At 39.1% G+C, this 24,689-nt stretch overlaps 1 pseudogene across 1 annotated transcript in view; it reads left to right on the plus strand.

Annotated features, from left to right (window-relative positions):
- LOC149840270 (chloroplastic import inner membrane translocase subunit HP30-2-like) overlaps positions 1 to 21,511 on the plus strand; it is a 51,417-nt pseudogene extending 29,906 nt beyond the window's left edge. The window contains exons 3-6 of the transcript XR_016431542.1: positions 14,580 to 14,707; positions 20,640 to 20,788; positions 21,129 to 21,191; positions 21,269 to 21,511. The product of XR_016431542.1 is annotated as a chloroplastic import inner membrane translocase subunit HP30-2-like (transcript). The remainder of the gene's footprint in view (positions 1 to 14,579; positions 14,708 to 20,639; positions 20,789 to 21,128; positions 21,192 to 21,268) is intronic.
- The last annotated feature ends 3,178 nt before the right edge of the window (positions 21,512 to 24,689 follow it).

Here is a 24,689-nt window from a genome sequence, read left to right on the forward strand (position 1 = left end):
TGTCGTGTCCCCTTTCGTAGAGCAATAGGCCTATTATCATCATCATGAAGATCACTATTGTCAGTAGAACTTACATCAGGGGAAGAAGAAGATGAAGACACTTGCGGAGGTGGAGCTCTACGAACATATACCAATGGAGGATTATGAAATCTGGAAGAGGATGAAGTTTGGTTCGGTAATGAGGGCACGGATTCCAAAGGAAAAGGAGGTATATGTAATGGAAAAGACTCAGCTGGATCAACCTGCAACGGGGAACCGGTACTAGAGTAATATGGAGTGGATTCCAAGAAAGATACATCCGCACTGACATACTCTCGGCGAGAAGTAGGATTATAACATCGATATCCCTTTTGATTTTTGGGATAACCTATAAATATGCATTTTGTAGCTTGAGCAACTAATTTATCACGGTCAGGGCCAAGTTTTTGTACAAAACAAACACATCCAAATACTTTGGGCGAGAGGGAGAAGAGGGGGGTATTGGGTTTTAGGATATGAATTGGAATTTGTTCACCCATAGAAGACGAAGGCATGCGGTTGATCAGATAGCAAGCAGTTGTAATCGCATCACCCCAGTATAACGCAGGAACATTGGATTGAATCATAATGGTCCTGGCAACATCAAGCAGGTGCCGATGTTTTCGCTCAGCCACCACATTTTGTTGAGATGAATAGGTACAAGAAGTTTGGGGTTGGATGCCATTATCTTGGTAAAATTGTAACAGACCTTTTGATTTAAACTCGAGAGCATTATCAGTGCGAACAATCTTTACAATAGATTCAAACTGAGTTTTTATTTCAAGAATTAAGGATTTGATAATACTTAGAACTTCAGATCGTTCCTTTATTAAAAACACCCATGACAACTTAGAGAAATCATCAACAATAACTAGATAGTATCGACACTGAGTCCTAGTAGGAATCTTACTAGGACCCCATACATCTGCATGAAGAAGTTCAAAGACTTTATTACTAGACTGACTCTGACTCGAAGAGAACGAACTTCGATGATGCTTGCCCAGCTGACATGCTTCACACTGAAATGATGTGGTGGAAGGAATCTGAGGAAAGACCGAACGAAGCTTTGACAATGAAGGATGACCAAGACAACGATGCCACTAAACAGGACTGAATGAATGTTCCACTGCAGCATGAACAATACCCATTGGATGATGTAGGTAGTAAACTCCATTTTCTTCATAGCCTCCACCAATGTTCTTCCCCGTAAGCAAATCCTGAAAATGACAACCCATCGGATCAAATATTACTCTACAATTTTGTTCTTTTATAAGGCAACTAACAAAGAGTAAACTTTGAGGAAATTTTGAAGCATGAAGAACATTTTGCAACTGTAATGAGGAGGATATAGAAATATTTCCCTAACCAACAACCGAGGAGGAGCTCTCATCGGCTAATGAGACTCCAAGCTGAGCATTAATTGTTAGAATACAGTTTGCATATGCGTATGGATCTGGATCCAGATCCATATGCATATTATATGCAACACATGTTAAATAGGATCTCATTAATGGCATTCTTGAAAAATGTATATGTTTTTACTTTATAATGTTTAGGGTTTTGGAGGTCGAGCATTGAAGTGCCGCCCCAGCCATTTGTGAATCTCTCTCTCTCTCTCTCTCTTTCTCACTCTCTCTCTTCTTATCTCCTGTGATCAAATCTGTTATGGTATCAGAGCTCAGGTTAATCCTGTGCGTGAAGAAGTTCCAGCGTGAGATCGTGGTTCTTCAAAGCTCAGCGTGAACAGTTCCAGCGTGAGAAGCGTGAACAACAAGCCAGCGTGAGATCGTGGTTCTTCAAAGCCCAACGTGAACAGGTGTGAACAGCAACACAGCGTGAGATCGTGGTTCTTCAAAGCCCAGCAACACAGCGTGAGATCGTGGTTCTTCAAAGCCCAACGTGAACAGTTCCAGCGTGAGGAGCGTGAACAACAAGCCAGCGTGAGATCGTGGTTCTTCAGCTTTCACATCAACCCCAACGTGAACAACAAACCCAGCATGAACAACAAACCCAACGTGACATCTTCTCTTTATCTTATCTGAAATCTCATCTTCTGAATCTGAAATTTCATATTCTGAAAGTTGGTACCTTTATCTTCTTCATTCTATCTTTTCCTCAACATCAACAACTGATTTTCAGACCTGTGTTGGTTCCATCTTTTCCTAAACACCAACGACTGTTTTATTGCTGTTTTAGTGTTCTTTGTGCAACACTTTTGGTAGTACAGGTATATGCCTTATTCAAGGTTTACTGATTGATTAAGTGATCTCAAAATCTGTTTTATTTTCTTCCCATTCATCTTGTTTGCTTATTCATTATTTCACTGCTATGGACTTCTCTTTGTCATCTGGCCCCTCTGCCAATTTCTTGAGTCTGCTCGTTACTGAAAAACTTACTCATTCTAATTTTTTGACCTAAAAGAGGCAAATCCTTCCTTTTATACGGAGTCAGGATCTCGATGAACATTTGGGTGGTTTAGTTCCTATACCACCACGACTTATTTTGCAGGAAACCAAGGATGAGAAGGGTGACACAATTACCATTTCTATTAAGAATCCAAAGTATACAGCTTGGAGGAAGCGGGATCAGTCTTTGGTTGCTTATATTACGTCAACACTCTCTCAAGAAGTGTTGGTTACTCTTTCAGATGATTGCACTGCGGCAGATCTGTGGAGTAAGCTGTCTCAGACATACTCTCAGATATCAGAAGCCCGAGTTATGTACTTAAAACATGAATTTCAAAGTTTGAAGAAAGGCTCCATGACAGTCATGGAATACATAGGCCGCTTGAAGAGTATTACTGATCAATTGGCTGTTGTTGGAAGTGCTATTGCAGATAAAGATAAAGTTCAACAACTTCTCAATGGATCGGGCCCTGATTTTGACATGTTTACCACAGCTTTATCATGCCTCCCTCACTTGCCTACTTTTGACGACCTCCAAGCGAAACTTCTTCAGCATGAGATGATTATGAAGCAAAGGGCAGAAGGAAATGAATCAGCTCGTCCTTATTTAGTTTTGGCCATGGACACTTCTGTAGGTTTTGGACGAGGGAATGGAGGGCATCAAGGAGGCAGAGGCTGCGGACGTTTCGGGCAGGGAGGACGTGGTATCTTGCCTACACCTAATATTTCAGGGGCTTTTAATACAAGGAATCAGAGGAGAGTGCCCACTTGTTTCTTATGTAATAAAAGAGGACATGTGAAAGCTGATTGTTGGTTCAATCTACAGAATAGTGGAAAAATAAACAAAATTGAGAATAAATCAGCTACTGCTCTGGACACAAAAGTGCCATCCACAAATGTGCAACAACTTTTGTTATCAGCATTGTCACCGATGACAATCAAGCAGAATGAACAAGGTGAATGGTATGTTGATTCAGGTGCCGCCACACATGTTACGGGTAATGCGGGTAAGTTATCTCACTTATTGCCTTATTTTGAAAAAGGTAGTATAGTTACGGGAGATGAAACTTATCACTCCATTAGTCATACTGACAATGCACATATCCCTATGTCAAAATCCTCACTTCATTTGTCAAATGTCCTTCTTGCTCCTAATATTAAAAAGAACATTGTTTCTGTAGCTTAACTTGTTGACGATATGAATTATTCCGTCGAATTTACTCCCACTTCTGTTTATGTTAAAGATCTACGAACGAAGGAGACGTTCGCTAAGGGGGAGCGACAAAGAAACATGTACGTCTTCAAGGAGATTCCTTCAGTGTCTTCGCCCTCAGTCCCAGTCCTCCAGTTTTAGTCGTCTAAGCATTCTTCAGTGTCTTCACCTTCAGAGTCTTTGTTTTTTCCTTCATTGGAAGTTTTTAATTCATCTCATTGTAATAAGCCAGATATTTGGCATAGTCGTTTGGGACATTGTAGTCGAGGTTTCGTTGAAAATCTTGTATCTGATGGTCTCCTTCCAGAGTCTAGTTTAAGTTCATTTTTTGATAATAATAATAAATGTTCTTCATGCGAACTCTGCAAAAGCCATGTTCTTCCTTTTCATATTATAAATAAAAGAGCTTCAAAGCCATTTGAGATTATTTGTTCTGATGTTTGGGGACCCGCACCTATTCCTTCTCTTTCTGGCAGTCGTTACTATGTTGTCTTTATTGATTCCTATTCCCGTTATACTTGGATATATTTCTTAAAACACAAACATGAAGTTTTTCAAATATTTCGGGAATTCCATTCGATGGTCAAAACAAAGTTTGCTTGTGATATTGTGCATTTACAATGTGATGGTGGAGGAGAGTATTCGTCGAACGAGTTTATTGCCTTTCTTCGGGATAAAGGAATAAGCCGATAGGTTTCTTGCCCTCATATTCCTCAACAAAATGGGGTTGCGGAGAGGAAACACAGGCATATTGTCGAGAGCGCGATGAGCATGTTACATGATGGCAATGTGCCCGTTAGTCTCTGGACAGAAGTTTTTCACACATCTGTTCATATCATAAATCGTCTTCCTATGACACTTTTGGATCGGAAATCTCCCTATTATACTTTATTTGGGCAACATCCCTCTTACGATGAGCTGCGTGTTTTTGGTTGTGTATGTTATGTACATATTGATTCATCTCTGCGAAATAAGTTTCAGGACAAGGCTGTCAAGTGCAGATTTGTTGGGTATGCAGATGAATACAAAGGTTATCGATGCTATGACCCTACTACAAAACGTATTAGGACCTCCAGAAATGTTGTTTTTGACGAACAAAATTTTCAAGTCAATGACTCTGCAGTGTTGCCACCTCGAGAATTAGAAGTATATGATCCATGGATGAGCGCAAATCTTTTTGCTAATATAGGAGAAACATGTCAAACAAATTGTTCTTCCTTCGGCTTGAGTAGGGAGTTGAATGACTCACAAATGCATGTTGAATTATCTCCAGTTGAGCCAACCCCAGTAGAACGTTTCTCTGGACAGATATACACTAGACAGAGCAAAAATATAGAGCCGAGGAATGTGGAGGAAAGCATCGCCAATGATTCGGCTCAAAGGCCGTCACGCATTAAGCATCCTATTCAACAATGGGTGAGTTATGAGACCTCCCTTGATTTTCAGTTGTTTATGTCTCAGCTCACAAAACAGGATGAACCCACTTGTTTTAATCAAGCTCTTTAATCCCGTTATTGGACTGAAGCTATGAATGAAGAAATGGAAGCTCTTCATGAATGCCAAACTTGGAAAATAGTCCCTCGGCCAGAAGGAAAGAATGTAGTTGGCTCAAAATGGGTTTATAAAATAAAATATAAGCCTGAAGGAAGTATTGACAGATATAAGGCACGACTTGTTGCTCGAGGATTCACACAACAATATGGTGAAGACTACGACGAAACTTTTAGTCCCGTAGTCAAAATGGGTACTATTCGTATTATCATATCCCTAGCAGTCGATCAAGGTTGGAGCCTTAGCCAGATGGATGTTAAAAATGCATTTTTGCATGGAACCTTAAAGGAAGAAGTGTATATGGAGCAACCACCTGGTTATGCCGAGAAGGATCCTATTGCCTGGGTGTGCAAACTAAGGAAATCTCTGTATGGGTTGAAACAGGCGTGTCCCGTTCCTGGTTTGAAAGTTTCTCTATGCAGATTCAGAATTATGGTTTTAGAAGATGCTCTCTGGATCACTCTCTTTATTTACCAAAAGGCAGACATTGCTATACTTCTTATATATGTTGATGACATTGTGATCACTGGGAGCTCAGATGGTCATGTGCAAGACGTGAAACAATTTCTAATGAAAACTTTCAAGATGAAAGATTTAGGGGAGTTGCGGTACTTTCTTGGTGTGGAAGTTGACAGACAACAAGACACATTGACACTCATGCAACAAAAATACACTCTTGACCTTCTGGACAGAGCAGGGATGACGAATTGCAAACCAGTCAGCACTCCTAGTGTATTACATCAAAGGCTGAGCTCTGAAGATGGTCATCTTTGTATCAACCCTACAACGTATAGAAGTCTCGTGGGGATGTTACAGTACTTGACCTTTACCAGACCTGATATAGTTTATGCTGTCAATCAGGTATCCCAGTTTATGCATGCTCCAACGGAGGGTCATATGGAAGCTGTGAAGCGCATTCTACGCTATTTAAAAGGAACTATAGGAGACAGACTTGTTTATCGCAAGAACGATAATCTGCATAGAGGACATGAACTCATCACTTATACAGACGCAGATTGGGCAGGGGATCCAGATGAGAGACGATCTGTCTCTAGATATTGTGTTTATATTGGGCACAATTTAGTGTCCTGGAGCAGCAGAAAACAAAAGGCAGTGGCACGATCGAGTACAGAGGCTGAATACAGATCGATGGATGCAGGCACGACAGAAGCCACATGGATTAGACACTTATTGAGTGATCTTGGGGAGACAATTATTCGATAATTTCTTTTCTGTGACAATCAAAGCGCAATAAACATTGCATGTAATCCTATCCAGCATAGCATAACGAAGCACATTGAGATTGATCAACATTTCATACGGCAGAAAGTCGAGATGAAGGAGATAGAACTACGTCATGTTCGAACAAAAGATCAAGTGGTAGACCTGTTTACCAAGGGATTAACAAGACGTCAATTTTGGCTATTGAAGAGCAAGTTGTACATGCTCCAAAATCACGTACTAACTTGAGGGAGGGTGTTAGAATACAGGTTGCATATGCGTATGGATCTGGATCCAGATCCATACGCATATTATATGCAACACATGTTAAATAGGATCTCATTAATGACATTCTTGTAAAATGTATATGTTTTTACTTTATAATGTTTAGGGTTTTGGAGGTCGAGCATTGAAGTGCCGCCCCAGCCATTTGTGAATCTCTCTCTCTCTCTTTCTCACTCTCTCTCTCTTCTTATCTCCTGTGATCAAATCTGTTATTAATATCCTTTAGATCTGAAAAAACAAGTGAATTTCCACACAAATGTCTGGATGTACCAGAGTCAATAATCCACTTACTGTCAGTCAGATAAAGATGATTTCCGGTTGAATAGGCAACACCAGCTACAGGAGGGGTGGAACTCAAAGGACGAAGAGCTATCAGCTCATCATATTCAGCATGACTGAGGGTGATACTACTGTCACTTGCAGAGATATTTTCCTGTGCCTTTGTTGCCTCGAGAGTAGTAACATTTGCTTTAGGAGCATATGACTTTGATGAAGAGGAGGTTGACCGGCCATGCTTATCCCAGCAACGATCTTCTAAATGTCCAGATTTTTCACAAAATGTACATTGAAGCTTTCCTCTGCCGCCCATACCTCGTCCACGACCTCGTCCTCTGATGTTCTGAAGATTTCCACGCCCATAACCAGATGAGACAACTAGACCAGATGACTGAGTCACAGGCTGAGATTGTGGCAGAGAGATCGCAAGTCTACTCAGACGATTATATGCCGCAGCAAGAGTAGGTACATCTGAACCAGTCAACATTTGGACTTTTGCAACAGAGAATTCTGAAGATAAACCTATAAGAAACCGAGCAACCATAGTTTGTTCTTGATGATCCTTTTGTTTCGAACAACAGAGGGGAGGGGTCTGTAAGCATTAAGTCTTTCAAATGCAGCTTTTACGGAAGCATAGTACTGGGCCAAGGTTTAATCTCCCTGCTGTAAATTATATATTTCTTGTTCAACTTGCAGGATACGACTCACATTAGTCTCTTGTGAGTACGTATCTCGAAGATTGTCCCACATCTGTTTGGCTGTATTATAGTAAATTAAACCATCTGCAATATGGGGTTCGACACTATTCATAATCCATGACATAACTATGTCATTATCTTCATCCCAAGTAACATATTTTTCCATCTTTTCAGTGGGTTCGTCTTCCAACAAGACATGTTTTCTACGATGTCCAGATACCGACATCATAAATGTTCTGGACCACCTGGCATAGTTAGTTTCATTCAACCTTACAGACGAGCCGTACGAAAATGGATTGACAAATGCCTTATATTCTCCAATATTTTTCAATTTGGAATCACATTTCGAAGTTTCAGCCATACTTCTGTTTCAGCAAACAAAAACAAACTGGACAGACTCTAATCAACACAGGGAAAAGCGTGTGTTACACTCACACACCAACCGATATGACAATCAGCAGCTGTTCACACAAAAAAAACCACGACAGTAAGGAATAGCAGCCCACAACAAGAGTACTTTCCCAGCACAACAGGGAATCTAGCCTGCAGTTTCCACGACAGTAGTGAACAACAGCCCACAAACATGAAAAATTAATTTTTTTTTTCAGCATGTAAGTGAATCACGACCAACATAACTCTGCATAGGCAGAACCTGTTTTTCAGCACATCAGCGAATCACGACCAACATACCTCTGCATACGCAGAACCTGAATCATAACAAAGGTTGCTCCCCAGACATATACAACTCGACAATCAGTCATTTTCCAATCACGAGCAACACCACTACGAGTTTGATTGCTGTTTCTCCAAAAAACCAGGAAGTCACGACATGAAATCACGATACAAAAAAAAACTCAGGGCCCAAATATCAGGGTATCACGGCTGAAGTAAAAGTGCTGATATCTTTCACACATTCACGGCAGATCAGAAAGCAAAGAGATGAACACACAGGAGCTAACGTGGTTCAGTGCAAACTGCACCCATGTCCACGATATCAAGATCTCACGCCATGAAATCACGATACAGAAAAAAATAGGGCCCAAACATTAACAGAATCACCAACAACAATAGCAGAATCACCAGGGAATGAAATAACCAACAGCAGAATCACGACAGGAACTCACAGTGAGAAAAAACTCGGCAACAGGGAGTCACGGCAAAAAAAAAAAACACCGAGGAGCTACCAAACCAACAACAAGCATCCACGACCAGCAGCACGCCCAGATCTGTCATCAGATCTTACAAAAAAAAATTAATCGCTGACCTGATTTGGATTTTTTTTTCATTGGATCGTAGTTTGATCACGATTGATCACGCTCCCACGATCGACTGTGCTTTGATCACAATCGATCACGCTCCCATGATCGACTGAGCTCTGATACCATGTAGAAAGATGCACCGAACCCTAGGTAGAGAGAGAAGAGAGAGAGAGAGGGAGAGAGAGAGAGAGACGGCTGCACAGGAAGAGAGAACTCGATAATTGTTATTAGGGCCTCTCTCTATGTTAAATAGAGAGAGGCTTAAAAGAATAATTACAACTAAGCCCATTATGAAAACAAAATTACAAATAGCATCTAATATAAAAAGACTTCACTTAAAACCACCTATTCTCAACATGAATCAAAATGCGAGACTAGCAATTGATTAATCATGCACAAAAGAATTCTAATTAGGACTAACTATGATTGATTGACGCATAACTAATTACCAAAATAAAATATTAGAGACACGCTACTCAACAATGCAACAATGTTAAGACTCTGCAGACTTGGACGATCATTATTTCACGATCTGGTTCATGCGGTTTACTAGCAGATTTTTTTGTAAAGTATTAAAAATGTAGACCTGCGTGAATCAAATCATGTATTGAGCATGCACTCAATCTGACCGAATCGAGATTTCTCCACTAAAAAAATCACGCTGAACCGTGATCTGCGATGGATGCACATAAACCATTTGACGTCATAGATTCACACATTATTTCTAGCAAAACACGAGCTAGCTTGTGATTACTCGCAGCAGCGTGAACAAGATCTGAACCAATGAACCACACTTATCGATTCAGATCTTGTTAAAACTCGCTTAGATCCACCCCACGGCTGTTGAGTACAATCCGGCCAGCTCTATCACTCGCAATTAGGTCTGATATGAAACTCATACAAATCTGATTGCGATGTCGCACAACCCGTTACACAAATACGCTAGAGATTAACAATGGCTGCAGACTAATATGAAACGAATATACTAAATAATATATTTCTAAAATAAACCGTACGCTATTCTACATGCAACGAAAACGCTTAACATGAAGTAAATTGTATGCAATGAAACAAATTAAATCTAATCTAATCTAAATGTTGAAACAAATCAAGAGACAAGGGAGAAGAGGCAAACCTCATGATTTGCTTTCAACGGAAGAGTTGAGAAGAAGATGGCCTTCGAACTTGTCGCGCACGCCTCCCTGCCGAAAGGATACGAGAACACCAGCGAATATAGGGGCTAGAAGATGAAAAGAAGAAGAAGAAAAGAAGAACAAAAGAGGAAAACCGGTGGAGAGAGAGAGGGAGAAGAGAGAGAGAGGAGAGAAGAGAGAAACAGAGGAGGGGGGCATGAACTCCAGAGGGAAAACATGTCTACCCTTCTCTAAAAATTCTTTTTTATAATAGTAGTTTAGGTCTACTTAGGTATTTAGAAGATTTTTTCAAAAAGAGCATTAAATTTTCTGATATTTCAAAAGACTTCTCTTTCTAAAAAAATATTTTCTAAAAACTTAATTAGTTTTTGCAAAACTACTCAAAAGAGGTTTAATTTGCTCAAATTACCATTAACGAAATTCAATGAAAACCTTCGCAAACACACACTTTTATGTAATTATCGCACATGATCATGCATGAAAATGTATGAAATTATGTATAAAAATTATGCATGATCAGTGGTGCCTAGTCAGTCTAGGTATAAACAAAATGCTTAGGCTTTGCATTTCCTAGGTGGGTACATTAAAAGGTACCAATTTTGTGGACTAAGCACCATTTATGGCGCCTAGTCAGCGACTAAGCTGCCCCCGCCTAGACATGAGGGAAGTTTAGTCATTTATTATTATTATATATATTCTATTATTTTTTTGTATATATAATTATATATATATATGTGCATGTGTTTGTGTGGTTTGTTCTGTGAAATTATGAAAACATGCATATATATATATATAGCTGTGTGTGTTTGCTTTTGGGATTTTTTCTGTGAAACATTGAAAGCATGCACAGTTAATTTAAATTGATTATATTTTTTTATATATGTGTGTTAGTTTGTTTTTGATGATTTTTTCTATAAAAGCCTAAAAGCATGTTTAGTATTATGGATTATGTAATATGTTATTTATATATGTATGTGTATTGTGCTTCTTTGAAAGACTGAAGTCATATTTTGTTGATTATACTGAATATATATTTATATTTTGGTTATGTATATTAATATATTTTGTTATGTTAGCCACTTGGAACATAGTGTCTTTAACTGGTAAATTGGTAGAGTTAGTAGATGTTATGTGTAGGAGAAAGATTGATATTTTATGTCTAAAAGAGACCAAATGGGTAGGTGAGAAGGCAAAAGCGATAGAACCTTGGGGATATAAGATTTGGTATACAAGAATAAATAGAAATAGGAATGGAGTAGGGATTGTTATGAGTCGTGAGTTTATAGATAATGTAGTTGAGGTCCGTAGGAAGGGTGATAGGATTTTACTTATTAAATTAATATTAGGTATGAATATTATTAATATTATTAGTGTTTATGCACCTCTAGTAGGTTTAGATGATTCCATTAAGCATCAATTTTGGGAAGATTTAGATGGAGTAGTACAAGGGATATCTTATGGTGAAAAGCTTTTCATCGCCGGTGACCTTAATGGGCATGTAGGCATTAGTAGGGATGAATTTGAGAGTATCCATGGAGGCTATGGTACAGGAGAAAGAAACGAAAGTGGAGAAAGGATTTTAGATTTTGGTTTGTCCTATGATATGATCTTAGCAAACACTTGGTTTAGGAAGAGGGAGTCTCACCTAGTAACATTTAAAAGTGAGGTTAATACGAGTCAGATAGATTTTTTCCTACTTAGAAAGAGAGATAGGGGTTGTTGCATCGATTATAAGGTTATACCGAGAGAAAGTGTAGCTACACAACATAGAGTCTTAATTTTACATCTTAGAATTAGACAATGCCGCAAAAGGGATAGACATAGGATAGATCCTAGAATTAAGTGGTGGGCACTGAAAGGAGCTAAACAAGGAATGTTTGTAGAGCAGGTAGTTAAGGAAGATGATTGGTGTCTCGAGGAATATTCATAATCAATGTGGAATAAGATAGCGGGTGGCATGAGAAAGGTGGCTAAGGAGGTATTGGGTGAGTCTAAAGGCGGTGCACCGCTCGGTAATGATACATCATGGTGGAACGAGGATGTCAAATTAGCTATTAAGGTTAAAAGAGAGTGTTATAGAAATCTAAGTAAGAGTCGTGATAATGAGAATTTGGAGAAGTATATGATGGCAAAGAAGGAAGCTAAAAGAGTAGTTCGAAACGCGAAAGATAAGGTATATAAGGAGGTTTATGACAAGTTGGATATCAAAGAGGGCGAGAAGGATATTTATAGGCTTGCAAAGATGAGAGATAGGAAATCGAGGGATCTGAGTATGGTTAGATGTATCAAAGATGAAATACAAAGGATTTTAGTCAAAGATGAGGAGATTAAGGAGAGATGGAAAAATTATTTTGATCAGCTATTTAATGGAAGTCATGCTCCGGATCTTGGAGACTTGTCCATTCCTTTTCATGAGATGAATCATGGCTTCATGCGCAAGATTCAAAAGAAAGAAATTGCAGAGGTTTTGAAGAAAATGAAATCAAGAAGGGCAGTTGGCCCAAATGGTATACCTATCGAGGCTTGAAAATGCTTGGGAGAGAAAGGTTTGGAATGGTTGACAAATCTTTTTAACAAGATTTGGCGGACTAATATGATGCCTAATGAGTGGAGGAAGAGTACTTTGGTGCCTCTATATAAGAATAAGGGTGATATACAAGATTGCACAAACTATCGTGGTATAAAACTCATGAGTCATACTATGAAACTTTGGGAGAGGGTGATTGAGTCTAGGTTGAGGAAGGTTGTCATGATATCGAAGAATCAATTTGGTTTTATGCCTGGAAGATCAACTATGGAAGTTATACATCTTCTTAGACAACTTATTGAGAGAAATAGAGAGAGGAACAAAGATTTGCATATGGTTTTTATTGATTTGGAGAAGGCATACGATAGAGTACCTAGGGATGTTCTCTGGTAGACAATGATGAATAAATGTGTTTCTCTCAAGTACATTAGTATAATTAAGGATATGTATGAAGGAGTAGTAACCAATGTTCACACTTATGGAGGGGTGACAACCAATTTTCCTATAACGGTTGGGTTACATCAAAGATCTGCTTTAAGCCCTTTCCTATTTGCTATAGTGATGGATGAGCTTACGAGATCAATTCAAGAAAATGTGCCGTGGTGTATGTTGTTTGCTGATGATATTGTTTTGATTGATGAGTCTAAAGCTGGGGTTAATGCTAAGTTAGAATCATGGAGACAGACATTGGAAACAAAAAGTTTTAAGTTGAGTAAGAGTAAGACAGAATATATGGAATGTCGGTTTAGTAAGCAACGAAGTAGTGATGGGAGTGTAGTGAAGCTTGGTGAGCAAGAAATACCGGTGGATGATTGTTTCAAATATTTGGGATCTATCATTCAAAAGTATGGAGAAATTGATGCAGATGTAAATCATAGGATAAAGGTTGGGTGGATGAAATGGAAAAGTGCAACTGGAGTGTTGTGCGATCGTAGAATGCCATTGCGGTTGAAGGGAAAGTTTTATAGGACGACTATTAGGCCCACTTTACTATATGGTACAAAATATTGGGCTGCCAAGAGACATCATATTCAAAAAATGAGTGTAGCTGAGATGCGTATGCTTAGATGGATGTGTTGAAATACAATCAAAGATAAGATTCAGAACGAGGAGATACGTAAGAAGGTAGGCATTGCACCCATTGAAAATAAGATGAGAGAGAATCGTTTACGGTGGTTTGGACATATTCGACGAAGGCCTAATGATGCTCCAGTTAGAAGGATGGAGAAATGGGAAAATATATTAGTTAAAAGAGGTCGGGGTAGGCCTATGAAGACTTGGATGAAGATGATAGGAAAGGATATGAATGCTTTGAACCTCACCGAGGACATGGCATTGGATAGAAATGATTGGAGGAGAAGGATTCATGTGGAAGACCCAGAATGATTTTCTTTGTTGGTTCATATCGTCGACCCCAATTGTTTTGGGATAAAGGCGTAGTTGTTGTTGTTTGTTGTATATTAATATATTTTGTGAAGGCATGTATAATTTTGTACTTGTGATGAAAACATCTTATTAGTAAAAGAATTAAACATATTTTTATGGATATTTTGTATACTTTTTTATATTCTAATTGGGGTACCGACTAGTCTGACTCGTCCCGCCTAGTCCTCGACTAGTCTTTTTAGGGGTCTACCGACTAGGCACCGCCTAGCGCTTTTGACTACATAGCATTGTATTCTTCATTTATGTGCACTTTATTAATCAATATATGTTTCTTCAGTACTTGTGTACTTTAAAAAAGGTGCTACAACTTTGATTTTTTCACCTTTTCTGTTAAAATTTTTCTCCTGGGTCTAGAGCCCTCATTGGTTTTTGTTGATGGTGCCAAGTATATGCCTGTGGTATGATCATTATCTTTTGGTGGTCTTCTCTATTTGTGTATGTAGTTGGAGTCTATTCCTTTTGTTGATTGCTCTAATCTGTTTTTCCTTAAGGTCGATAAAGTGGTTTACAAGGTTTTATTTTGCAGTATGGTAGCTGCATTTGGTTCTGGAGCGATGTTTTCCCTTGTCAGCGGTATGGGAGGGCCAAACCAAGTTGCTAATATGATTACGTCAGGGTTTTTTTTTTTCACTTATTCAGGGAGGCCTTTTCAAGGTAACATTGTGTAATAGTAACTTCTCAGCTTGTTTGTAGGTTCTATCTAGAACTGCATCTGCTTTTACTGTTACATGGGTTATCTCAATATTTTGGCTTAAATTCACGAGAAATATTTACATTTCATAGTTTTGGTCGTATGACATCTTTTATTTCCTGCTGTCCAGATATAGGTTTGGTCTTGATTTGAGGACTTTGTTTGAGCTTTCATTTGTGATTTTTTGGAAAAAATTGGATGGCTTGATATAGACGAGATTCAAATTTATCTTACTAGGAGTGTTGTTTATATCCTGGTCACTGGTGTGAGTTTTATGAAAACAAGTGTGAAAGCCAGACACCAAATAATAAAAACCGTCTCGCACGAGTGGAGTTACGGTCGATCTCAGGGAACAAAAAATACTTTGTATTCAAACACAATTAAACTACTCTTTATTGCCAAAAAGAAAAATCAATCAATTAAATAAATAAACTAAGAGTGCTGCCCCTGCAGAGGGCGAAAACAAATAAAAATAAATGGTTTATTACAACCCAAATGAATTGAATTGAAATAAAATAAAAGCCTAATCTAAAAAGAAAAGCAAAAGCCTTCGTTGCTTCGAGTCTTTTGTGGTCCCTTCTCTAATGGATAAGGTAATGCATGTTTTCTTGAAGGCTCTTTAAGGGCTCCCTGAGGGCACTTAAGAGGGCTTGAAGGGACCTCAGAGGGCACTTCGAGGGCTCGAAATGGGGCCTCTCACACATCCGATCGCTCCCTGCAAAAACACAAATGCGAAACAAAACAAAAACAAAACAAATCTAGACAAAAACCAAAAGATTAGTGGAATAAAAATTCAGCAAAACAAAATTTAAACAAAAACTAAACAACTAACTAAAACACTAAAAGACAAAATAGTGAAACTAACTAACAAACTTAGCAACAAGAAATAATTAACTAAACAACAATCGGAATAACAAACTAACTAACTAAAAAAAAAGTACAAACTCAAACAGATTATTCACTTAAAGCAATCGAATAATAATTTAACAACTAATTAACTATTTAACAAAAATGTGAACTCTCAAACTAATATAACCCACCGATTGAATCTACTTACCTATGCAATAACTAATAAAAGAAAACGATAAATACCAAGTAAAAAGAGTCTAATCTAATTATTTAACTAGAAACTGAATTGACATTGCCTAATGTTGAATTGAATCACTAATAAATAAATAACAAAAATAACGTGAACCTGAACACAATAGTGACTTATATTCTAACCACTAAAAAAACATGAGATAAGCTAACTAATTAAAATAAAAGGGACGATTCAAATCTGGAATAACTAGTCCTAAAGGGCTAATGCTACTATTAAAAGCTTATTAAAACACTTGAATTAACCTATGACGTGAAGCACTGATATATTGGACTTGTTAAAACCAGAGTTGCCAGTCGAGGAAGCGGGAGCGGGAAGTGATACGGGAAGCGGAAGCGGAAGCGAGAATCGAGAAGCGAGGCACTTCAAAAAATTTAGGAAGCGGGAAGCGCGGGACGACTCGGAAGCGACCTAGGAAGCGTCTCGGAAGCGACCTAGGAAGTGTCTCGGAAGCGACCTAAGAAGCGAAGAAGGAAGCGACATATGATTCAAATGAGAAGCGAAAAAATACCGAAAGAGCAGAAAAACCCATTAAGCATAAGCACTTATGCTCTACTCTCTCTCTCTCTCTCTCTATATATATATATATATATATATATTCCAGTGAAGTGTCGTTTGATTCAAATTAGCCTGAATCAATTTTAACAGCATTGGCGTGGGCACATTGTTTAGTGGAACAATACAATGACAGAGTCCAATAATCAAGCCATTATCCTGTCGTTGCCATGCATGTGTTACCATTTTATGCAATTTTCCATGCTGACAACGTAATGATCAATTTGTACAATGATATTTAGAATCAAACATGAACCACAGTAGGATATTTTACATTCATCAGATTGCAGGGAGGTTTAACAAAATAAGCTCAAAAGGCAGGCAAAACAATCTCAAAATAAGAAAACTTTCTTGCCACAGGGATAATCAACGTCTTCAAGCATCCATTGTCGCAAAAGAATCAAAATTTCTCCCAAAAAAATGACTGTTTTTTTATAACAAGCCTACAGAATTTTGTTCAGGAGCTATTTCACAGGACTACAATGCTCAAACAGTGGTTTCATATTTTGCATAGTAGAGTGTAACCAACCTACAGCCAATAGTCATTCATACTACTCACCACACTCGCTATAGGCCACTAGTTGGTATACAGAAATACCTCCCCTCACTCCAAGTTACCAAATGCAGCAAGTTTTTTCACATTAAACAAACAAAGCAGTTGGATACCACTGACCTTAATGGGAAGCTCTGAGCAACAATAATGCAACTAACCATATTCGTTTGCAGTAGTATCATGGACTGTTTTATTTGAACATGAAGGCAAGCACAAGCTTGTTGAGGATGCGATTCAATCATAACAAGATGACCATCAGGATCCAGTTTGTTCTTCAACTTTAATTTCACTCATCTCTGGCCCTTGTTTTTGTGTTGATGGCAAATCTACCAGCATATGAGCAGGGGCAAAGTACATATGGAGTGACATCTTACAAATAATAATACCCAGAAATAGCTGCATAAAGCAAAACATGGAACATAACGAAGTTAGTAACATGTAAGCAAGAAGAAAAACCTAATATCGTAAAAAAGAAGATACTTGACCACCAAACTGTCACCAGGAACGTTCCCCGTTAAGGTAGGTATTCTTCCCTTTACATCCTCTTTTCCTTTTTCAGTTTTGCATTTGCTGGTGGTGTTTTACTTCTTTGCCAGTCAGTGGAGAGAAGAGATGGAGAGAGGTAAAAACGTACCTGCACATCCTCATCGCCGGTCGGTGGAGGTTGCTGGACGTCGGTGAAAGTCGCTGGTCGGTGGCCAAATCTTGAGAGAGAGAGGGAGGAGGAGACTCGGATGAAGCTTGAAAAAGAAACCCTAAAGCCCTCTTTTGCGTTTTGTTTTTCACGAGTTTTTCAAAATATCCATTTTACCCTTGTTAAAAAAACTCTTTCTTTTATTTTTTTTTGGTATAAACAAGGGGTAAACTTGTCCATCAAGTAAATCGTACCTCTTTAAAGGGATACGCGTACCCCCTTAAAGGGGTACGCGCTTCTCTTTAAAGGGATATGCGTACCCCCTTAACCCTTTAAAGGGGTACGCGCTTCCTGGTATAAATGCACGCTTCCTCGTACGTTTCGGAAGCGCCGCGTTTTGCGCTTCCGAAGCGCGTATCGGGGAAGCGCGCTTCCCCTAAGGCATAGGCGCTTCCAGTAACTCTAGTTAAAACTAGAGAGTAAATTAAAAGAAACCAATTAAATAACGATGAAATTCAGCTGAAACATGGGATTAGTCAAACGTGACTTAAATTGCAACCTATGTAAACAAAGATTGTTAGTTTAACAATTCACTAACGATTTTTCGATTACTATCAAAACTAACTATGAGGACATGCTAATTAATAACTAACTACATGAAGCAATAGCATACTAAATTCCAGAAGTTAATGAACATGTATCAATAACTAATGAGTAAAAAAAACTAAACAAACTTAACGACAAACAGAAGGGACAAAATCAATAAAGCATGTGAACCTAACCTATATAAAAATGTTAATCAACTAACCTATGTAAAATACGTTGACTAACCTATATGAAATTTTCAAAAGAACACTATGCATGAAAGTAATCAACGCAGGTCCGGCTTAACTTCGTTCAGCAATACACATGGTCAATCACTGTTCAGTTGGAGCCTAGATGTTGTAGTTCGTGATCGTGATCAGATCACGACCTGCAGTATAAATTTCTCCTTATGGAACATCCAGCAGGCCTGATCATGCTCGATCAAACGGCTCTACGTGATTTTCACAGCAACAAGAATAAAACTAATCTACTAAAGATTACAACGACTAAAGAAAATTAATATTTATGCTAATATCTAAAGCGATCAATTAAAAACTGAGTAAAACAGGAAAATACGATGAAACATATTGCTTTGATGCATCTAAACTATATTTTTATATAATAAATGATGTGAATAAAATTCAGATGTGATACATGCTATGATAATGCAGAAAATATGCGTGCAATGCTATGATCTTAAACTACGGAGATGGGGGAGAAGAGGTTCACCTTCGTGGATCGCCTCCGATGGAGGGGTTGAGAAGAAGAAGATGATCTTCTCTCTGGTTGCACGTACCTCTGACGATGGGGACAAGGAGAAGCCGACGACAATAGGGATTAGAAGTACGATGAATAAAAAAGGAGAAAAAGAACCGAGGGAGGAACCGACCAAGAGTGAAACGGGGGAAGAAGAGAAAAGAGGGAGGGAGGTAGAGAACGTTTTTTCCAAGAGAGAAGACAATGGTTTCTGCTGGAAAAATCCTATTTCTAAACAAAAATTAGGTTAAAACACATTTTCTATGGAAGTCTGAAATATTTTCAAAAATTCCAAAACATGTCTTCCTCAAAAACGTGTTTTTCAAAAAGGATTTTTTTTTCTAAAACTAATTCAAAATAATTCATTAAGCCCTAATCTAACTAAACTACAGATTATAAAAATTATAACTAATAAAAATATCGAAAAATGCAGGGCCGAATCGAAAAATGCGATTTTTCTCAGAAATTCAATTTCGAAGCGGATTCTCGAAAACAATGATAAAGATGAGTTTTTAATGTGATTTTATCATGGATCATGCATAAATAAAGATGAATAAAATGTGAATATTATGCATGATCAGTCACTAGGGTCGTGGGAGCATGTGTTGCAGATCACAAGTTGATGGTTTGCTAGGACTTTTTTGGGGGGGAGAGGGAGCTCATGAGAGAGAGAGAGAGAGAGAGAGAGAGAGAGAGAGAGAGAGAGAGAGAGAGAGAGAGAGAGAGAGAGAGAGAGAGCAATGTGTTAGGGGGGGGGGTTCACGGAGGAGAAAGGGGGTCGATCAGTGCTCTTCCCCTTTTAAGAGCTTTTTTCCTTTAACTTGGACAAAGTTGACTTGAGTCAAAAATTCCAAGTTGGTTGACTGGAGGTTGATTGCTCCTGACAATTGATGACCCAAGACTTGCCGTCTCGGATGCCACATCAGCGCTCTTGTCGCATTGCGTCTGAGGTATTTTAACCCTTTAGAAGTGTCTATTGCATAGGCCTATTGAGGTTACATCTGAGCAGTCATATCCATAAAACATTTAATGCAGTTGTTACTTTGTGTAACGGAGAGCATGAAACAGTGGTTAAAACCTCATACTTTGGGAGGAATCTTAATCTCCTCCCTCTTTCTCAGGAATGTGAATACCAATAAGATTAACACCAGTAATTTGCACTTCACATGAAAACTTGTAGAGATGTTACTTGGAACTCTTGCTGACTGATCCATTTCTGTCCTAGTTCATGTTTTTATTCTCCCACCTGCTCTGTATCCAGCAAAGCTAGTTTCAGCATTCTCCAAGCTGTTTCTCCTATGGTCACCAGAGTTACTGGTAGGAGTTCATGGATTGCCAAGGCCTGAAGATCCCAGTATGCTGGGGTGAAATCATCCAAGGTAGAAAAGAATTTGGTGTAATTGGGTCATTTAGTCATGATCATGGGTCACTGCCCAAGGTAGAGAACCTAATAACCACGGTTCATTTAAGCTGAAAAAATATGAGTTAAGATGGGTACACTTTGGGAATCAGGCTGTAGCTTACAACCCAAAGTAGAGAACTCAGCAGCAAAGATGGTATAGGCATTTGCAAATTTAGTAAGAAAATCATGGAAACAATCAAAACTTTGTCTCTTCCGCATATTTGTAGGACATTTGACCTGCTAATATTTGTGATGTGTGTGCCTTGGTGGTGATTGCTGTGTAATCACTTTTTTTCCCCCTATGACTGTAGTTGGGGCAGAAGTTTTCTCAGCCACCTGCTGAAGATGTATTGTATGTTAGAACAAGATCCATGCTAACTTCACTGGGCCTTGAGAGTTATGCGAAGAACTTCAAGAAAGGACTGCTGACGGATCACACTTTACCTTTGCTTACAGACAGGTAATATCAGTTGTCATCTGCATTTCAGCAACAATGTTAACAATAAAGCAACATGTCTTTGTTTAAAAAAAATGGTCACAACCTGTCACTATATCACACATACGGTCATGGTCCACATTATATAGGGGTACCACCACTACAACATTCAGAAATTTCAAAGGTATGTGGTACAAACGGTGTGTTTGTGTGTTGACACAGAACACTTCCTAGTACAATCACCCAACTTACAAGCATAAACATGGCTATGCTGGGGAGTTGAATTATTTATGTGATGTCACGTAGCTTTCAAAGATGCCATCATCAATCTTGCCTAATCTTTGTTCTCCAACTTCTGTTTCAGTGCATTGAAGGATGTGAAGATCCCACCTGGACCCAGGCTTCTTATTCTTGATCACATTCAAAGGTACAATTTGCAAATTTCCAAGCTCTTGTTTGTGCAATGTGCTTCTTGTAACTAGTTATTGAGTATCTACTGTGCAGGGATGTGGAGTTGAGAGAAAGGAAATGATGCTGCTATGAACTTTGCTGTTCGACCTTTTCCAGACGCATGGATTACTTTCATTTCTGATTATGCCTTGAGTATTAACTGGTATTTACTTTCTCCACATTTGCAAAAAAGGCTATTGAGCGCCTATGCAGAAATAGTTATTTGTTTCTTACATTGAGAAATTTTTGAGGCTCTTTTTGGTATTTTATTTTGAATCATAAGATGTTTCTAGTGTTTGAAGTTTTTTTCCCATAGCGTTAGTGTTGCATAACTGTGGGAAACATAAACAAAAAAGGATCGCTGCTTATGACATCATGTGTCGATCATAGCCGCCCAACCAAGTGTAGTTGGAATTCTGGATGGTTGGGTTCATATGTATGATTGAGTGAGAATGTGGACGGACAGGATGCATTTAGTTTGACTGCTAGGATCGTCTCATCATATATCTTACGGTCAGTTTCCAAGTCCATGGGAACATTTAGGCTCTGTTTGGAAGCCAGTGTTGGAGATGAGATGATAGGGGTGATGGGAGTGGAGATGAAAATGAGAGATGAGGCTGGAGTTGTCAAGTGTTGACTACATCCTTGTTAGAATGTAGTTGAAAATGACCAATCTCCACCCCCTTTTCCGCTTTAACACTGTTCCTATCTCCCAAAATAGGATTCCCAAGCACCTGTGTGGTTGGTGGTATTTTTTTTCATGAAAGACGGGTAACCACCCTTGTGATCAGGACCTACGCTCAACTTGTTTTGTATTTTTTTTTAAGGCAAGCTGGGGTTAGTCCGACCCATACCAGTTATACAACGATACCATTGTGATTTGAACTTGCAACGTCCCAACACAAGGTGACTTGCACTAGCTGCTCCTACCAGACAAGCGGAGTCTCCGATGGTAGCTTGTTTTGTAAGTTTTTTTTTGAAGAGAAAATTGAAGATATTATAAATATTCAGCATGTAAGACATCATACAAACTACCAAAAAATCCGAAAAAAATCCAGATGAGATAGTTACAGGTGAGAGTAGAGAATCCAGATGGACTTAATAAAAGGTCCCAGAAGTCGGGTTTCCAATCCATGAGAAATCTTGGTTCGGCCAAGCTACATGTGCCGATTTATGCACGACTGATTGAATGGCCATAATAACGCTACCCACGTCATTTTCCCTATCTTTGCACATCCTGCCATTCTTTCTTTCCAGATGTGCCACCAAACCGAGGAAATCCAACATTTTCAGACCCATCTCCATTTCTTGAAAATTTTGACAAAATGCTGCCCCAAAACCAAAGCCTTTAGGCTTGACCCTTGCAACTCCGTCATGCTTGAATCTTTCCAATCATATCTAAACATCAGTTGGAGGAAAAGACAAGAACAGAATAAATGCACTTCTGTCTCATATCTTGCTCACACAAACATCGATTTGGAAACTGAACCCCCATTTCTGAATAAGTTATAGCGTGTTGACATGGCCAGCTAACAAGGTCCATGCAAAGAACTGCGCCCTAGGCGAGTGACCTACACCCCAAATCGAACCCCTTGGCAACCACTCCACACTAGGCTATAAACTTGCAGCATAACACGAAGCAATCATGAACTCGCCATTCGGAGTAAGGGACCATTTGGGACTTGTCCCATCATCAGATAAGACTATGAAGGAGGACAAAGTCTGAAAGGCTTTAGATGTCGCCTTCCACATGGGGAACCTCTTTTCCAAGAGAGCTCAAACCAATCCGAAGGTGAAACCCCGAAGTTGTATTTACGCTTCATGAAATCTGGAAAAAGCAATTTGTCAATTGCCAAGCGCCACCACCACCGACACAAGAGAGCTGTATTGAAAATTGATTGCCTCTTTATTCCTAATTCACCTCGCTCAATGGGGGAGGGATGCACATTTCCACTTGACGAGTATTTCAATTCTTGACCGAAATCTCTCCTCGATAACTCGTCAAACATCTTGTATGGGTCTTTTTTGAAATATTTTGTCCCAAATAATCCATTGAGAGTGACGATTGACTACAACCAAAAAGAATTTCAGCTAGTCCAACATGGCTTGGGATTGCGTTGAGGACTGCTAATTTGCACTTTTTCACTAATCTTTAAACCAGATACTGCTTCACAGGCCCTTAGCAAAGTCCAAATGCTAGTCATTTGTGAAGTGCATGCCATGCCAAAAAACAAGACATCATCCGCATATTGGAGTAATGATAGATCCTCGATACCATGAATGGGTAGATGTTGAATAAATCCTGAAACTAAGGCCTTTTTAAACATGACATTCAGCATTCCCTGCATACGAAGGTTGCTCCTATCCATTCAATGCGACCCACCTGCTGCTATGGTAGAGAATAGAGATCGTTTGCGAATTGTCATACACGATAGCCGTCTGCCTGCTATTTGAATTCTAATCAGACTAGCTGCCGACAACAATTAATTAGGCCGTGCCTTTTGAGCTCATCAATTTACTGATCTTGAATCTAACCCTCGAATTGAATGAGAATGGTTCCTTACGTAATACAGACCATCTCTGGGTATCAGATAAACAAGTGGGCCTACCACTACCAAGCCACGACTGGTCACCAAACAAGATTGGGGGATATGATAAAGACGGCCGACCGAATTTCAGCATTTGCTTCAGTTTCATATCAAGTTGTTTTTGCAGGATGAGCACACGTCTAGGCAAGGTGGGGTTAGGCAGACCCCATCAGTTATTATTCAACATGTCACACCACTGGGGTTTTGAACCTGCAATGTAACGCCCCGGATTTCCAAAACAAAGCTAAGTTAAAATTTTCATGAATTTCTTTTTTTTTTCTTTGCAGCGGAACTTAGAAAAGCTTTTAGCAGCGGAATAAGACGATAATGAATCGTCGGTTTTAGAAAACTCCGAGCACGTTGCAGGTATGTGGCCAAGCAACTCATTGACCACCAAAGTGTTCCATTTTATCGAAAACATATGTTTATTACAACACTACTGCTTAGGAAAGCAGTGTAGGTTCAATAAAAAAGGAAGCAGTACAACTCTGTCTAGAGAAACCCTGGAACTCGATGCCGCCTTGCTCCGCATATCGCCACGCAGGTTCAACACCTGAAATCCCCATAAAACGGGGTCAGAACCACTGATGGTCTGGTAAGCATGCAGTCATACATCCATTCAACTCAAATACAATAATGACCACTCAGGGTCGCAATGCGCAATAACGACGCTCAAGCCTCCAAGACTTAGCGTATATCGCAAGAGCCTCCTCAGGGCTATGAGTTGAACATCCGCTCGAGTCCTCATGACTTAGAGCAAGCCTTTTCAGGGCTGTGATTTGAATAGCCGCTTAAGTCTCCACGACTTAGCCATGACCTCTTCCGGGTCTCAAAGTGATGTCTAGCTCAAGTCTTCATACTTGGCACATCCGTATCCCACGCATCTA

Source organism: Nuphar pumila, chromosome 4 (assembly GCF_984573655.1).
Source record: "Nuphar pumila chromosome 4, dmNupPumi1.hap1.1, whole genome shotgun sequence".
Lineage (NCBI taxonomy): Eukaryota > Viridiplantae > Streptophyta > Magnoliopsida > Nymphaeales > Nymphaeaceae > Nuphar > Nuphar pumila.